The sequence below is a fragment of the Protopterus annectens genome, chromosome 12.part0 (genome assembly GCF_019279795.1).
Source record: "Protopterus annectens isolate FY-2018-M chromosome 12.part0, PAN1.0, whole genome shotgun sequence".
Classification (NCBI taxonomy): Eukaryota; Metazoa; Chordata; order Ceratodontiformes; family Protopteridae; genus Protopterus; species Protopterus annectens.
In genome coordinates, this window is record NC_056746.1 from 1,506,359,012 (window position 1) to 1,506,373,943 (window position 14,932).

Here is a 14,932-nt window from a genome sequence, read left to right on the forward strand (position 1 = left end):
GGGTCTGGCCTCGGCTGATGTCGCACTTTCCCCGACATCAGAGCTTCTGGGGAATAAAGGCATCAGACGACGCCATTTTCCTCAGTCTTTCTTGCCGCGCGGTGCCCGAAGCAGAAGCTGTTCGCAGGTGCCGGTCGGTCAGATCCAGAGAATTCAACTACCGAAAACTTCTAAAAAAGCTAAGTACCCCGTTAGGGACTCTTTCTTGCCTCAGCCGATGTCAGACAATGTAAATAATTGTTTAACTTGTGGGAAACAAATACCTCATAAGGATTTCCATTCTTACTGTCTTCCTTGCTTAGGCCCAGACCACGAGGTATCAGCTTGTTTAGCCTGTGCCTCCTTCAACCGACGGACTCTTAGACGTCGGTCGGAGTTTGCAGAAGAGTTTTTTGGATCCGCTTTTGCATATAAAATGCCGTCGGAGACTCCGACTACACATTTAGCCAAAAAACACAAGGAAAAGGACCGACACTCGTGGCCTGCGGTTTCGGCTGAAACCACGTTTAGGCCTACCGCGAGTGTCTCGGTTTCGGCTGAAACTGAGTCCTCGGTTCTTACTTCTGCCGAAATCATACCTCCGACAACCGAGGCCAGAGAGGCCCCGGCTGAGTCGGCTTCAGAAATCCCTACCGAAGAAGCAAGCGCACAAGAATTGTCCGACACCCTTCCATTGGACATTTCTACTCCTGCACGTGGGGCAGCTAGGCCCCCTGCTTCTATGTCTATTAAGGCCTTCTCCAGGGCTAAAGCAGCTAAAATTTCAAAAGCTTTACCTGCAAAATCTACTTCTCAGAGACCTTCCTCAAGTTCACAAATTCTCAGCCTTTCTGAGGACCTTATATCCTTGATTAGGGGTTCCCAACCTCACCCAGACAGGGCCTCCCACCCTCCTCCTGACAAAAGATATAGGACTGAACCCCCTGAACCTCTCTCCTCTGATTACTCCTCGGATGGATCAGATTTATCAGACCATCAGGAAGGGGCATATTCGCCTTATGAGGATTCAGATGCAGAAGACTCTATTCCTTCTGCCTCCCCTCCAGAAGAATTTTCTTTTGGGGAGACTTTACACTCAATGAGGGAACACTTTCAATGGCAGGGTCAGGATTTCTCTGATTCTAGAAAAAGACTAAGGACATTTTTACATTTGCCCCAGCATAGGCCTTTAGCCATACCACCTGTGCTTACTGTAGTTGATGATGCATATAATGATGTCAGTTCTTCCCCTGATTCTCTTCCACCAGCCCCTACCAAACCTGACAGATATTACAGGGTCCCGGATTCTCACTTTCACTTGTATAAAGCCCATGCTGCAGACCCAGAAACTATCTCTCAGGGCCCAAAAGGTGTTGCAGCTACCACTGCCAAAACCCCCCTTCCCTCTGAAAGAGAGTCAAGAGCATTAAAGAGATGGGGAAAAAAGGTTTACACATCTGCTACGCTTTCTGCCAGGGCATTAAACTGTCAATTCCATATGATACAGTATCAGGAATATTTGTTAGATCAGCTGAATAAAAAGCTTTCTTCTCCTGAACCTTTAGACCGTAAGTCCCTTCAGGATTTGGTACACAACTCTCAGCAGGTCAGTAATCATTTCTTAAAATGTGGCTATGATGCACTGGAGGCTTCATTTAGATCAGCTATGACTGGGGCAGTAATTCGAAGGCATGCCTGGCTAAAAGAGCAATCCCTGCCAGACCTTGTCAAGGCTAAACTCCTAGATGCTCCAATGGAGAAACAAAGTTTATTTGGCTCCCCTGCACAGGAGATTCTAAAGAAGGTGGAAGAAAAAGCAAAATCTGTGCAAACAGTAAAGGATTTTCTGCAAGTTCAACCTCCGAGGTTCAGCAGAAACTGGCCTTCAAAGAATTGGTCCTTTCCAGACACCTCCAGAGCACAGAGGGGCAGGAATAGATGCCCAAGAGGCAGAGGTCAATCAAAGGGTGCCTACAGGGGTCGTCAGTGGCAGCCTGCCAACCAGAGGAGTAGTGCCACAACTGCAACTACAACCACTTCCACAGAACAGACACAATGACTTGATTCTGATTCCGCCTACCAGGGAACAACTGGAAGCACCCTTGGGCAGAAAGCTGGCTGTATTCTCAAAAAACTGGCATTGCATTACAAAAGACACATGGACATTGCAAACAATAGACAAAGGATACAGGTTTCACTTCCACACTTTACCAAGAAGAAGCGGAATGCCAAACCTTCCACCAAACCAGAAGCCAGAGGCTTTAAGACAAATCAACAATTTACTCCAGATGAAAGCGATAGAAAGGGTACCATCTATGGAACAAGGCCAAGGGTTTTACTCCAGACTATTCCTTGTACCAAGAAAAGAAAACCAATGGAGGCCTATTCTTGACTTGTCCGCACTAAACACATATCTCATTGTGCCAAAATTCAAAATGCTGACCCTACAGCAACTTCTTCCCATGTTGGGCAAGGAGTCTTGGCTGGTGACTCTAGATCTCAAGGAGGCATACCTGCACGTCCCTATATGACCAGATTGCAGAAGACACCTCAGATTTCTTGCAGGATCAGAGCATTATCAATTCTCAGCATTGCCCTTTGGCTTATCTACTGCACCCAGAGTATTCACGAAATGCCTGGCATCAGTAATTGCACATTGCAGGCTTCAGGGAATTCAAATCTACCCATACCTGGACGACTGCCTAATACAAGCAGACAACAAGGCAAAACTACTGAAGGATTTGGCCTATGTCATACACCTGTTACAGGCCTTGGGATACACAGTCAACATCCAGAAGTCAAGACTAGTGCCATCCCAAAGGATAACATTTTTGGGTGCGTATCTGGACACAATAACTCAGATGGCTTTTCTCACAGAAGAAAAACAAAAGCAACTCCCAGTCTACTTCATGGCTTTGACAAGACAAGCTCAGCTTACTGCAAGGAAAGTCCTGCAGGCCCTGGGTTACATGGCATCCTGCATAATCTTGATCCCGCATGCCAGGCTGCATATGAGGAAATTACAATGGTACCTAAGGAATGTATGGTCTCAACACAGGCACAGTCTAGAAACCATGATACCAATCATTCCATGCCTAAAGAAGGAATTCCAGTGGTGGGCTCAGGCCTGCCAGTCCAACAGAGGGTTGCCTTTCAACAAACCACGACCAAGGCAGACCATCACCACGGACGCCTCAGACCTAGGATGGGGAGCACACATGGAGGACAAGTGTATCCAAGGCCTATGGTCTCAAGACCAGCTGAACTTGCACATAAACCTAAAGAAGATGCTGGCAGTGAAGTATGCAATCGAGGCATTCAAATCATTCCTCCAGCAAGGACATCTGCTAATACGGACAGACAATACCACAGTCATGTGGTACATAAACAAACAGGGAGGCACTCATTCCTACCCTCTATGCCGGATGGCAATGGATCTCTGGAACCTAGGCCTGAATCTCAACATCCAACTGCAGGCCAACTTCGTACCAGGAAAAGAAAATTCATTAGCAGACAGCTTAAGCAGAACTACCACGGATGCTCACGAATGGATGCTGCATCCAGACATCTTCAAACTCATAACAAGCAAATGGGGAATGCCAGAGATAGACCTGTTCGCTTCCCCACTCAACCACCAACTGAAGAAATTCTGCTCAAGGGTATACCACCCACAAGCCTGGAGGGTGGACTCTCTTTCTTTCAGCTGGAATGCCCTAACAGTGTATGCATTTCCACCTCTCCCATTGATGTACAAAGTTCTACTGAAGATCAAGGAGGAACAGCCAAAGGTGATACTAATAGCTCCAGACTGGCCAAGGCAGCACTGGTATCCGCTACTGAGAAGCATGTCTCGGGCGAACTCATGGCCTCTACCCCGATGGCCTCTTCTTCTAACACAGAACAACTTCAAGACCCTGCATCCAAACTTGAAAACACTGCAGCTAACTGCCTGGAAAATTGTTTAAAACAAAACCAAACTGTCTTATCTCAGAGGGTCAAGGACATTATCCTGGAGGCTCACAGACCCTCCACAAGGAAGACATACTCAGCTAAATGGAAGAGATTCCTCATTTGGAGCACATCAAAGGGTACAGATGTCACACTGGCAAACCTAGCACACATCCTAGAATACTTAGCAGAACTGTTCCACAATGGCCTCTCCTATTCTTCCATTAAGATTCATGCTTCAGCAATTTCAGCAGAGTACAACATGGATCCTCCCATCTTCTCTCACCCTCTCCTCAGACAATTTTTAAGAGGGATCAAAAATGTAAAACCTCCAAGGAGACCCTCTCTGCCTGCGTGGGATCTCAATTTTGTGCTGGAAAAATTAACACTACCCCCTTTTGAACCAGCAGCATCAGCAGACTTACAGTTCTTATCTTGGAAAACTGCTTTCCTTCTGGCAATCACTTCAGCAAGAAGAGTATCCGAGTTACAGGCACTAATGGCAGTGCAACCTTTCCTTATTTTTCACCAGGATAGAGTGTCCCTGAGAACCAATCCTACTTTCATGCCAAAGGTGGTATCCAGGGTATCCTTGAACTAAGCTATTCATTTGCCTACGTTCTTCCCTAACCCACAGAACAAGGGGGAAAAACTATTGCACACCTTGGATGTACACAGACAACTATGCTACTATCTGGACAGAACTAAAACCAGCAGAAAAACTGATCAACTTTTTGTAGCATATGCAACTGGAGTGCAAGGAAAATCAATTTCCAAACAGACAATTTCAAAATGGATAGGAAATTGCATTTGTTTTTGCTACTCTTTTCATGGAAAGACAGCTCCTGAAAATATCAGACCTCACTCCACAAGAGCCACAGCCACCACTACAGCTTTCCTACGAGGGGTGGCTACCAAGGACATTTTAGAAGCTGCTGCTTGGAGCTCCGTGCATACATTTGCCAAGCATTACAATCTACCCTTATACTCCAGATCCCGAGCAGGTTTTGCAACTGCAGTTTTACAGGGGATCTTAACTACACCATCCTTATCTTAGTACCTCCTCCCCCTGTTTGGCTATGGTATTCTACCCATATGTTATGACTGCAGATGCATCCTTGAAGGACATAGTACAGTTTTGTACCTACCATAAATGTAGATGTCCGATAGGTATGCATCTGCAGTCAGGATTACCCACCCTCCTTCCCCTCTGCGGTATTCCTAGGGTGCTTACCCCTCTTTCAGCTAGCTGGGGGAATCTATTATGGTGTATTTGTTTTTATGTATATATGTATATATATATGTTGTTTGCTGCTGTTTGGAATTTTCAACATTTATCCAAATTTAGCCTTCCTAGAGGGCACCTGGCATCTGGGGCAAGAAACACTGAGGAAAATGGCGTCGGCTGATGCCTTTATACCCCAGAAGCTCTGACGTCGGGGAAAGTGCGACATCAGCCGAGGCCAGACCCAGACTTTGGAATCCGGCCGACCGAAGGGCTACCTGAGGCAGGACAACCCATATGTTATGACTGCAGATGCATACCTATCGGACATCTACATTTATGGTAGGTACAAAACTGTACTTTCCTTGTCTCTCTCCCTAGCTTCTGCATCACGTCTGCACTTAACTAGTTTCAGGGAAGGGCACGGAAGGTAAAAACTATCCCCTCCTTCTATTCATTTTCTTTGCCAAGGACTCTCTTAATAACTTTAACATCTACCACTAACTCCCCTAGGCTATCCCCTCAAACTACTGTTGTATTCACCCTGTAAACTTATGTTTAGGTCTCGCTGATAGTTTTTCTATCTTAGCGGTCCACTGGTCATGGCTCAGCCTGCTCTGTTCGCCCTCGCTATGCTCAGGCTCACACCACTCCCCTACCCTACCCCCATTCCCCCACCCCTAAATATATTACATTTATAGCTAACTAATTGTTACCCATCCCACCCCACCACCTCTTCCTCCTCTCCTCATCCTGTCACACTCTCACCATTTTCCTCTCTTTCTTCAATCCTCTTTCCCCTCCTTAACTAGCTTCTCCACTTCATTCACCCCAATGTAAGCCCCCCAAAATAAGCACATTTTATGCTTGGGTGGCCCACTACTCTCCTGACATAATTACAATCACAGAAACATTGCTTAAACCCTATATCTCAGACAACTCATTCCTTCCCACTGGCTATAACATACTTCGTCTTGATTGACCGAACAAAAAAGGTAGAGGAGTTGCCATATTATACTCTGGCCACTTGAACTTGTCCCCAGTATCAAACCCTCCCCCCTCATTTCACCCATCAGAACTCTTTGTAAATCTATCAACTATAAAACCGTAACAATAGCTGCTATATATACCCCCAGTGACAATGTGCCTGTATTAGAACAAACCCTCTCTTGGCTCACCCTCAGCATACCTAATGAAACCACTCTACTAGAAGATGTCAACATCAATTGGTTATCCCAAACCTCCAGCTCACCCACCTCTTGCTTAAACTTACATGGCTTCGCACAACTAATTTCTACCCCCACAGACACTATAACAAGCCAACCAACTCCAGTACTTTTACAGATTGGATACTAGTTTCCAGTCCTGACCTATATCACCACCCTGAAACTCTACCTGATTCCATCAGAGACCACTCACCAATTTGTGTTCATAGATTCCACCCTCACCATCAAAGGCCACACAAATTCAAAGACTGTTGAAGCCTCTCTAACTTCCATCCTCACATATTCAATAACATGCTCTCCTCTATTAACTGGTCCTTTCTTTCATGCCTTCCTCTAGATGATGCAGTCCAAAAATTTAATTCCATATTTATAAATATACTCAACTCACTTGCCCCCCCCCCCCCCCCCAGCACAATAAGAGTAAAATTTCTCTTCTTCTCCTGGCTATCTCAGTCCATATGCTCTCTGGTGCACAAAATAGATAATGCTTAGAAACTCTGGATTAAGATTAAATTCCCCCTTCTATCAACAAACCTATAAAGAACTTTGTAACCTCACTAAAAACAAGTCAACATCGACAAGAAAAACTTCTGCCTAAATTCCCAGACTACACATCACAACAACCCCCAAAAATTCTGGAACACTGTCAATCAAATCCTCCACCCAGGCAACCCCAAAACACCAAACCCCTGTCCAAACAATCCCCCCCCCTAGAAATAGCCATCTTACTTAACTCCTACTTTATAGACTCCATCAGTAAACTAATACCAACTTCAAACTCCCCTAACTTCTCTGACCCCCACCACCACCTCTAACGAAAATAATTACTTCTCTTTCAAACCTGTTCCCACCAGCTACATAAAACGGCTCCTATTTAAGCTTAAGCCTTGCTCTCCCTCTGTCGACAAACTACCTCCATTTTGCCTTAAGCTAGCTGCAAACTCCATGTCACACACAATTTCCATCCTCATAAACTGCTCTATATCAGAATCCACAGTTCCCTCGGTATGGAAACCATTCTTTACTATACCTATCCACAAAGGCACTGAATATCTAACTACCGTCCTACAGCTACACTGTCCCCCTCTCTAAAATACTATAAAAATATGTACATAAGCAAATCTTGGACTATCTACTCATAGAAAACCTACTCATCTTTACCCAACATGGCTTCCATACTAACCACAGTATCTCAATAGCCCTAGAGATAACAACAAATTGATTTATTGTCTCTTCCTAGACCTCTCAAAAGCTTTTGACACTGACTCTCACCCAATACTCCTTTCCAAACTCTCCAACCTCAACGTTTCTACCCTAACTTTTTCCTGGTTCACTAGCTACCTCTAAAAGATACAACAATCTGTTAAATGGCTCTCCTCCCTATCCTCCTTCCTCCCCATCAAGATCGGGGTCCTGCAAGGCTCTATTCCTGGTCCCTTACTGTTCAACATCTTCACTAATCACCTCTATACATCCTGTCCACAATCTACCCTCATTCAATACATGGATGACTATCATCTCTACCTCTGATACTCTCTCTCTGATCTGCACATCCTCACCCAAAACTCCTTCAACTCTATTGAAAAATGGCTCACTAACAACCAACTCATTCTCAGTCTCAAAAAGACCAAACTCTTGCTACATCTTCCAAAATCACTTGTCCACCTCAAACCCACCTTCTTCATAACATCACTTACTATCATCAACGTCAAAACTCAGACTAAGCTTCTAGGGGCCATTATTGATGATAAACTCAAATTTGACCTACATATCCACCACTGTATTAAGAAAACCCACCTAAAACTTGGTCCACTCAATAGAAACAAAAAATTTCTTACAAAGGACTCTCAAATTCTTTTTGCCTATGCCTACCTTCTACCCAGCTTCCTCTATAGGTCACAAATCCTAATCAACTAATAGACTGGTCTACTAGCTAAACTGGAAGCCACTGAAAACAAAGTAGCCAGGTTTGCAGCAAACCAGACCTCTTTCATCACTGTAATTCTCTCAAGGCTTTAAAGAGGTTAGAGTTCCCTCATAAACTTCAATCCTCTCAACTACTTATTATTCATACCATCCTTAATAAACCCTCTCCTGCCCTGACATCTCCTAACTCATCTCTCTTCATACACCAGCTAGAAACCCCAAGAGATCTGACCAACTACACTTAGACATCTACAAACCTAAAAGAACAATAGGCCAAAACTTGTATAGCTACATTCCTGCTCTTTCCTGGAACAAATTTCCCTTGGCCATCTGTAAAATACCTCACACACATGAATTCAAAAATCTCTCAAAGAACACCTTGTTAACTCCTGGACATGTCATTGTAAAAACCCTCCTTGAAATTCCTCCCCTAAAAAAAACTCTAATTCCCACTCTCTGACCTCTCTTACTTCTACATCGTCACTACTCTTCTCACCTCTACCCCCAAATTGCTCTACTTCTCACCTCCTTACACACTTTCATCTTTTTCCAAATGCTCTCCCAACGTCTGTCCCCTAAACTCCCTCTCACTGAACTTCATATCCCTCCCTGTGAATTTTCCCAGACTTTGAGTTCCATATCTCAACCTTCTCTTCCTTGATTGTATATACATATAAATAAAAAAAAAATATATATATATATATATTGGTCCCCTTCAGTAGATTGAACATTTATAAGTTTGAACCACATATGGCCAAGACCACATGTTCGAACTTTTCTGAATGAAGATCTCCGTACAGAGCGGAAAGATTTCCCATTTCAACAATGTAGTGCAATCTCGGTATCTCGGATCTTGGTATATTTAAGTAAGGGGGGTGGGAGGTGAACATGTGTTTTTAATTTAGCATCAATTGAAATTAATATTTGTATAAAAGGAAGTGATGTCAGTGTTTTGTAACAGTCTGAAGAAGTTTAACATGAGTTAAACGAAAAGCGCTGCACATTTGTTGTTTACGTTTGTTTTTTTTTTTGGCTCATTAAAGTTCCGTTTTGTGATACGATTTGTATTGGTGTTCTTCAGCTTGGTGGCTCCTCGTTTCATTGGTTCATTGTGCCACTATGAAAAATATCACACATCATTCCCCTCCACAAAAGTGGCCCTTCATCTGACCTCTCCAACTACCGCCCCATTGCCATCCTCTCCCCCCTCTTCAAGATACTCGAAAAATGCATCAACTCACAGTTCTCCAAATTCCTCCTTAACAATAACCTCCTCTCCAATACCCAGCATGGTTTCAGACCACACCACATCATGACAACTGCTCTCCTCTCCTTCAACAACACTATCCTCCATCACAAAAACAATGGCCTCCTCTCCTCTGCTGTATTTCTGGATCTATCTAAAGCCTTTGACATTGTGTCACACAATCTTCTACTCTCTGCTCTATCTGACCTCTCTTTCTCCACACCAGCCACTAACTGGTTCCACAGCTATCTACAAGGCCGCCAGCAATCAGTCATCTGGGACAACAATCTATCCACTCGTCTCCCTGTTACTCTCAGGGTTCCCTAAGGCTCCATCTTTGGCTCCCTACTTTTCTCCCTTTTCACCAACAACCTGCACACTGCCACCAAACATGCCTCCCTCATACAGTATGCAGATGATTTCCACCCTCATCTGCTCAGCCCCAACTCTACCAGAACTCCAACAGATCACCCAAGAATCTTTTTCGTCAGTTGAAAGCTGGCTATCTAATCCCCAGCTTCTCCTCAATCCAAATAAAACCAAACTCCTCATCTTCCAATCCTCCAGATCTACCCCAAACACCCCACACTTCACTATTCAAGCCAAGGATAATACCTCCATTTCACCAACAGTTCACACAAAACTTCTTAGCGTACAGATTGACAGTAACCTCAAATATGACATCCACATATCACTAACAATAAAAAGGTTCACAAAAAACTGGGTGCCTTACATAGAAGCCTCCAATACCTCACCAAACCAGCAAGAATCTCTATCGCCAATTCCCAACTAATCTCCACCCTACTCTACTCATCACCCATACTTACAAATCTTAGACAATCAGACCTACACAAACTCGAAGCCTGCTATAATAAAATCGCAAAATTTGCCACTGGTGCCTCTTACTGCAGCCACCACTGTGTCTCCCTTAGAGACCTTGACTGGCTTGAACTCCCACAACTCTTACACCAAACTCAACTCACCTTTGCTCATAAACTAGTAAACCACCCTCTCCAAATCCCATCGCTCCATACAATTCTCCAACCCTACCGCTCTTCCAGACCACTACGCTCCTGCAACAAAAATCTACTTCAGGTCACCAAAGCCAAAAACTCAGCAGGTGAAGCATTATTTTCCTGCGCTATATCAAAGCTCTGGAACAACCTTTCCACTACCATAACTATCCTTCCTTTCTGCAGTCTTTTCAAGACTGCACTTAAATCTCACCTAAGTTCTCACTGGCTTTGTCCTTGTTCTAACCCCATCTAATAAACCCCCCTTCTCTCCTTTCCCAGATTTGGATAGAGTATCCCCTCTATCACTATAAAACTGAACTGAGAATTACTCACTGCTTGTTAATCCTGCCAGGATTTAGTTATCATTTAGTCTGTTATTATTGTTATCTAGTTACTGTTTAGAACATTTGTAGCACCGTGTTTTACTTCTGGTTTCCTCACTGTTTGTAATTAGAGCTTCTGCTCAATTGTACCGAATGTGCTCCTGTATTTCTCCATGTCATGATCACCTCTACTGTATACATACTTTGATTGTTATTGTTTACCATCTGCCATGTATTTCTGTGGAGCTTTTCTCCCCGGGCCTCCGCTGAAAAAGGACCTGTGTCCAGTTGGAATTCCCCGGTAAACAAATGTAAATAAATAAATAATTAATCAGAATGAAAAATCCCAACCTGGATGGCAAACACTGGCAGCAAATTGTATAAAAGCTCTTTTATTACAGAATAAAACGAGAAGTAAGCACTTTTGCGGTCAAACAAACCGCTCCATCAGACATAGTTACAATGAAAAACACAGCATCCTTATATACAAACTTACCAACAGCCAATTAATCAATAAAATTCCCGCCAAAAAATACAATTAGTAATCCAATTGCCAAAGAGCAAGTTAATTAAAGCAACAGCTACTACTAACATTCAACATAGGAATACACATAAATATAAAAATATGGTTATACATTACTTAACTTTCTCATTTAAGTTTCTTCATCCTTAGAGCTGATTCAATGGGAACAAAATCATTAAGCCCCATGTATCTATGTGCCCCAAGCCTCAGGATTCACTCTAATTTGATGTTTTCAGTATTGTAACTAATGGGTCCTAGTCTACCATTGTCATGTATAACAGATAAAACTTGAAATAAAAAAGTGTGTTCCCTTCCAAATTCAAGAGTGTGCTTTGCAAGTGCACTAAACAAGTCACCTCTCCCTGTATAATAGTCATTGTCCCAAATCCTGTCTCTTAGTCTTCTATTCATCTTGCCAACGTAGAAACAAAAACATTTAACACAATGTGCAACATAAACCAAATTAACTGTGTTACAACCAGCTGACGGATGTAGCTCTCAAAGTTTCCCAATGACAGGATGCTTAAAAAATCTAGATATGTCCACTTGTGAACAATATGGACAAAATCTACACTTCTGTGTCCCTCCCATAAGTGTAGATGATGTTCATACAAGCTTAGGATAACATAGCATCTGTTTCAGATTTTTCCTATTCTTGTAGACAAACGTGGAAGAAGGACCGACTACCTTACTTGTTTCATCATCCACTAACAACACAGAACAATTCTTATGTATTATATGTTTTATCAAATCAATATCTTGGGTAAAAGAAAGAATTAAAGGAAGATGAGATGGCCTTTGAGATGAACAATTGTACAAAGATAGCAACTGGTAAGAGTAATATGGTCTCCCCCATACAGGACGTTCTCTACGAACTTTCCTAAATGCTTGATCAATCTCAACAGTTGAATAACCCCTGTGCATAAAAGCATCTTTTAGATAATCAAACTCGCTTCATCACCTGATAAACGAGACACCCTCATACCCTGTCTGACTACAACATTAGAGAAAACATGGTGTGGGTGCATGCTCCCTCTATGTAGGAATGCAGGTGTATAGCAATCCTTCCTGTGCACCTTAGTTTTTCTAGTATTATCCTCCACAGAAACTATTACATCTAGGAAATTAATACTACCTGTGGACATATTAAGAGTAAATCACAAAAAAGGACTACTACTGTTCAATTGATGGTGGAATGAAGTCAAACCATGTTCATTACCCTTCCAACAAATAAAAATATCATTGACAAATCGACGATAGAAGGCCACCTTCCCATCATTCACATTCATAACATTCTGCTGTTCCCACTCTAACATTACTAAATTCGCATATGAATTGGCACAGCTGGTGCCAATAGCGACACCAGCTGTTTGCCAATAATAATTATTATAAATAAATAAACAAATAAATGCTGGATTGCTTAAATTTACTTTTGAACGTATAGGTCAAGGTTCTGATATCTACCAAGTATTGTGATGCTACCACTTGATTAGGATGCTGTTTGTGATGGTTCTTTGGATATTCTACGTTATGAAAAATGGAACTGGAAGAGTTTGTTTGTCAATAAAGTAATTTTTTCAAGATTTTGGGGCATTTGCAGTTTCGGTATTTCAGTTGAGAGATTCTGAGTGTCAGGATTCTGCAGTTTCGTGATTTTGAAGTTTTGACTTTATAGTCTCGGGTTACTGAAATTCGACATTTTAGTAATTCGAGATTATGAAGTGAAACTATAAATATATAGCTTTTATATATCTTAATTTTGCTTTTATATAGCTTAATTTTGTTTCTTAGAACAAGCCAGTTTTTTGTTTCAGCACTTGTTCAGAACTTATTGTAAGCACTAAATAAGCTACAAATTACTACAGCACTCAACTTTCCTCACTGTCTAGAGGAAAACAGTTTCTAGTACTTAACAAATAAGCACCTATCCAGGCATGTCTAAGGGTCAGCCCCAGGTGTTTTCTCCTGTCTACCTGATGAATCTGGGCATCTTGGGGCAATGCAGCAACTGCCTCATGTACACAGACAACCCTCTCCTCCTACCACCCAACACTACAACCTGTGAGAGATGCACTTATATAGCCAAACTGGAAGCAAAGCTCTCTTCACCCAAGACTGGACTAGAAACAGATTTCTGGCCTTACAGAAACAGATGCTTGGTGCCAGAGCCATGGGCTCAAGCTCAATGCCAAGAAATGCATAGTTATCCCCTTTGGGAAAAACATGTATCCGTGAATTACCATATAGGTGGCAGTACACTAAACACCGAAAGTTTGATAAGAGACTTAGGGACACAGGTGGACAGTGGTCTCACCTTCGATAACCACATAGCCACAACAGTCAGGAAATCCTTCTATGTGGCACACCTAATCACTAAGGGTTTTTCATCCAGAAAAAAGGAGGTCATTCTCCCACTATACTCATCCCTCATTAGACCCATCATAGAATACAATGCCCCGTTTGGTATGTACCTCTCAAGACATCTGCAACAACTGGAAATCCCGCAGAAATACCTCACTAAAAGAATCACAGGCCTAAAGAAGATGCCCTATGCTGACCATCTAAAAAAACTCCACCTATACTCTGTTGCATATCATCTACTCAGAGGCGATCTCTGCTTAGCATACAAGGCCATGTGAAACCCAGAGCTGCTGGACATGCTACACTTAAAGAAATCCCAATCCCTCAGAGACACATGCTCCAGGGATTTAAACCTTGTCATCACAATGAACAAAACATGTTGGAGGGATAGGTTCCTGACCCAGAGACTCCCCAGACGCTAGGATAGCCTGCCCATATATGTCAAGCAGAGCGCCTCTTTGGACCCCTTCAAAAGGAACCTTGACGATTGGATGGGAGATAGGAAATTCACCCAGGGGATCATGTCAGTCACCCTACACAGGGGTCCAGGAAAGTAAATACTGTCAGAAGAAATAGCCAGGGAATTGTTATGGCTAGGCTTGTATAGGCCTTAGGGCCGATAACCTAGTACCAACCTATGAACCAACACATTTAAACAGAATAAAACTCATAAAAATATATATCAGAACTTCAGCCCCGTCAGCCTTACAAATTAATGAAAAAAGGTGCAACACCATATCATGATCATGTCAGCAAGATCAAAACACTCTTTCAATTACTTCTGTCTGTGAATGATATATATTGTACAAAGCAAACACGTTCTGTAATTCATAGTTCCAGGCCTAATAATATTCATTCCATAGTAGTTATAGGTTCTTTTGTCAAATTTATGACCTATTGCTATTCACAAAGCATGACTGCCTATAAGTGTGCATGTATATGGGGAGGGGGCATGCACATGTATATGTAGCAAAGCAGAGCCTTCGACTAAGCTGGTGGAAGTACAAAGTTATGTAGTCCTTTTGAATGAGCTGGGAAAAGGGCAGTGTAATGTGGTGACTGAAGCTGTACCTGGCTCTGAAAGGATACATTTACTAACCGTAGAATATGTGACTACCTGGTGACACGCACAAGTTAAAATGGAGAAAGATGCAATGCA